This window comes from Arachis hypogaea, chromosome 15 (assembly GCF_003086295.3).
Source record: "Arachis hypogaea cultivar Tifrunner chromosome 15, arahy.Tifrunner.gnm2.J5K5, whole genome shotgun sequence".
Lineage (NCBI taxonomy): Eukaryota > Viridiplantae > Streptophyta > Magnoliopsida > Fabales > Fabaceae > Arachis > Arachis hypogaea.
The window spans coordinates 66,184,440-66,188,745 of record NC_092050.1 but is presented as its reverse complement, the minus strand read 5'-3'; the positions used below and the strand labels follow the sequence as shown (position 1 = coordinate 66,188,745).

The 4,306-nt window shown below is 43.4% G+C and overlaps 1 non-coding gene across 1 annotated transcript; it reads right to left on the bottom strand.

Annotated features, from left to right (window-relative positions):
• Nucleotides 1-3,661: 3,661 nt before the first annotated feature.
• Nucleotides 3,662-3,767, bottom strand: LOC112753725 (small nucleolar RNA R71). Its single transcript, XR_003178096.1, has one exon. It is a non-coding gene; the product is annotated as a small nucleolar RNA R71 (small nucleolar RNA).
• Nucleotides 3,768-4,306: the final 539 nt, after the last annotated feature.

The window sequence follows — 4,306 nt, the reverse complement described above, 5'->3', positions numbered from 1 at the left end:
AACCAAGTACAATATACACACCCAAACAATGTTACATAGATGCATATGATGCATGTCTGTCCTAGTGGCTGATGATATCATCTGTCGGTTATATAGCCAACCCGACAAGTCCTGGTAGCTAACCATTGCACTGTACCTCTGTCGTGCATCCCCAACTCGAGTTATTCTCGATCATCATTGTGATCATAATCATAATCCATATCCAACACCCTCACTGGTGTAGATTCATAGGAGCGAGCTCATCCGGGACTTTCACAATGCCCGGCCACACTTACGACATAGGGTCAGCAGAGTATCGAATCTCCACCTGGAGCACGTGGGGGCTAGCCACTTCTTTCGCCCAGGAAAACTCGTACCTTAGATAAGTAGAAGTGCAAAATCATAATATCAATATCGCAGCATATATGCATTTATTCTCAGCTATAAATTAACATTCATTTCAGCCACCCGGCTTGAATTCATGACTCATAGTCAGCCATTGATGACTTGGTTCATCTACCCCTTTTTCCTATCAAAAAAGACCATGAAAGAGACATAATCTCATGTAATCAATGCAATTCCATGCACCAATTGATATCTATTTTGGTACATTGCTTTGAAATGGGTTTGTATTGCATTTCAGGTGGAAAGAGCACCAAAATAAGGAAGAAAACAATGAGGAAAGCTGGGCGTGTGAAATGGGCGTGCCACTTAGAGCAAATGCCATGAAAATATATGGGCGTGGCACACCAGAACCAAGGCATGGCACGCCAGTAATGATTTCCAGAAAGCATGTTTGGGTTTTAACAAGGGCGTGGCACGCCATCTGCTGGGCGTGGCACGCCAGTATCATTTTCCAAAGAGCAATGTTGAAGGCCACAAAAGGGGCGTGGCATGCCAAGTCCATCTCACACCAAGGGCATGCCACTTGAACCATTGGGCGTGGCATGCCAGTTCATCAATCCAGAGGGGACAACCACTTGGGTGTGCCACTTGGTATCGAAGGCGTGGCACACCAGCTCTGGCCTATTACTTAGGCGTGCCACTTGAAGACCCAAGCATGGAACGCCAAGCTTGCATGAGTCACCTTAAGATGGGCGTGCCACTTGAACATCAAGGCGTGACACTCCAGTACACGTTTCCAGAGAAGAGGTTGAAAGTCCAAGCACTTGGGCGTGTCACTTGGTGTCAAAGGCGTGGCACACCAGCTCTCATCCTCACTTGGGTGTGCCACTTGAAGACCCAGGCGTGGCACGCCAACACTAGAGAAGGCCAAGCAAAGCTGGGTGTGGCACTTGAGGTCAAAGGCTTGGCACACAGCTCTCATTACTCACCTGGGCGTGCCACTTGAATGCTGGGCGTGGCACGCCACACTCCATGGGCGTGGCACGGCAGTAGTAAAATCCAGAGAAGAAAGTGAAGCAACCACAATGGGCGTGGCACGCCAGGTCTTAGGCGTGCCACTCTAGTTCAAAAGCTCCAAGGAAGAACCTGGGCGTGCCACTTTAGGTACAAGGCGTGGCATGCTAGGCTGACAAATGCTTTAAGAAGACCCTGGGCGTGCCAGTTGCGCTCGAAGGCGTGGCACGCCAAGCTAGCCAACACTAAAGAAGACCTTGGGCGTGCCACTTAGGCTTGAAGGCGTGGCACGCTAGGGATGCCAGCACATAGGGCATGCCACTTGAAGAGCTGGGCGTGGCGTGCCAAGCCAAATTAGAGGCTAGGCGTGGCACGCCACTTAAATGCCAGTCACACGCCAAGCCTGGAAGGTCACGTTTATTGAGTTTTCTTTTTCCCTCTAATTGTAATTTTCCTTTCGCTTTTGTAATTTCTTAATTCTAGTATTAGGAGTAGTATAAATATCCCCTGGAAGTACTGAAGAAGGGGTTGGATTGGGTTGGCATTGCTAAGTTTAGATCTAGTTTTACTTTACACTTCATCTCCTTCCATCTATTGTACTTTTTTCTTAAGCTATGAGTAGCTAAATTCCCTCTCATTGGGAGAGGGAGCTCTGTTGTACTTGATGGATTAATGATAGTGAATTTCTTCTTCTCTTCATCTTCTCTTTGATTTGCTAGAAGGAATTTCGTTTTAATTCTAGTGTTCAATCATCTTGGGAAAGAGGTTGAATGCAAAATGGGTTTCATGGGAACCATGGAAAAGGAAACATGAAACCATGCTTGAAATCCCTTCTCACACTTGAGTAGATCTGGGTTTTGGTGATTGGATATGGTGACAAATAATCCACCTACTATTTGGATCCATGAGGATGTGTGGTATAATCAGGGACCAAGCATATCTCTCTTCATGAGCAATTAGACCAAGAAATTGGCTATTGATCAAGATCTGAGAGATTGAATCACCAAGGGATTGGGGTTCAATCAATCATGATTGCCAAGAGGTCAATGAGTTGCATGATTGAAGATGAGATGAGCTGGATTTAATCCAAAGAGAACAACATCTCCTAATCTCAATGAATCCCCCATATTCTTAGCTTTCATATTCTTTATAGCTTTCTTTACATTCTGTTATTCCCCATTCCCATTTACAATTAAGTCATCTATGTTTCTGTACTTTACATTCTTACCATTTACCCTTCTGTATTTTATTGCTTCTTTTTACTTTTGAGTCATTTATATTTCTGCTCATTTAAATTTCTACAATTTCAATCTATATTGCTCAGCTTGACTAATTCACCCATTGATTAAAATTGCTCAAATCTACCAATCTCTATGGATACCGTCCCACTCCTAGTGGGTTATTACTTGATGATAATTTGGGTGCGCTTGCCAAAAGAACGGATTCATTATTTTTATATGGGGAGTGAATTCCGGCCATCAAGTTTTATGGCGCTGTTGCCGGGGATTGGTTTGAATTTAACGATGATTAAATTAGTGGGTAGCTAGATTAAGCACTTTTAATTAACCTGTTAATTCTTTTAATTTTAATTTCTCAATTTTCATATTCTTTTATTTTGATTATTTTAGCTATTCATTTTTCATATTCCTTTTTTTCTTTTCTCTATTAATTATTTGATTAATTGCACCACCCAAACTAACCACCAGTCCTAACAAGAGTGATTCCTCCACTTGTCCTCTACTTGCTGTTTGTTGAATGTATGACAGGTAGAAGAGGAGAAACTTCATCCTCTTTTGATAGTGAACCTGAGAGGACCTTCCTTAGATTAAGGAGGGAAGCAAGAGGCAAAGGAATAGTTGGAGAGAAAGTAGTGGAGGAAGGGTTGGGAGTTACTATGGAGGAAGAGAAGCATAACCATGTTGGAGAGGATGCTGGTAATCATGTTGGGCAAGAGAGAAGAGTTCCAGGCTCCTACATCAACCCAAATCCAGGAAACTGTGGCAGTAGCATCTTGAAGACAACAATTCATGCTAAGAACTTCGAGTTGAAGCCTCAACTCATCACACTTGTCCAGAATAATTGTTCATATGGAGGGGGTGCCCAAGAGGATCCAAACCAACATCTCACTACATTCTTGAGGATTTGTGACACTATAAATTCAAATGGTGTACACCCTGACACCTATAAACTACTTTTGTTCCTCTTTTCTCTCAGAGATAAGGTAGCAAAGTGGTTGGAAGCATTTCCCAAGGAGAGCTTGACCACTTAGGATGATGTTGTGAACAAGTTCCTAGCAAGATTTTACCCTCCACAGAGAGTTAATAGATTGAGAGCTGAGGTGCAAACTTTCAGACAGCAAGATGGTGAAACCCTTTATGAGGCCTGGGAGAGGTTTAAAGATTTGACAAGGAAATGCCCACCGGATATGTTCAATGAGTGGGTGCAATTGCACATCTTCTATGAGGGACTGCTATATAAGTCAAAGTCGGCAGTAGATCATTCTTCAGGGGGCTCACTCAACAGAAGAAGACCATCAAAGAAGCCATAGATGTCATAGAGACTGTGGCCGAGAATGAGTACTTCTATGTTTCAGATAGAACTCAAAAGAGAGGAGTGATGGAGCTCAATTCTATGGATGCTTTATTAGCCCAAAACAAAGTGATCACTGCACAACTAGCAGCCTTGACCAAGAAGATGGAAAAGAACTAAGTCTCTGCTATTCAAGCCCAAGCCCCTCCACAAGAAGGAGATACACCAGAAGTTGAATGTGAATGGGAGCAAGCTAACTATGTGAACAATCCATCTAGACCACCATATGATCCCAATGCCAAGACATACAACCCTAGTTGGAAGAAATACCCAAATTTTGGGTGGGGAAACCAACAAAACCACAACCAAGACCACAAACCATACCAATCCAACCAATACAACAACCACAACCCCAACCATCAATCAGGCAACAACAGAC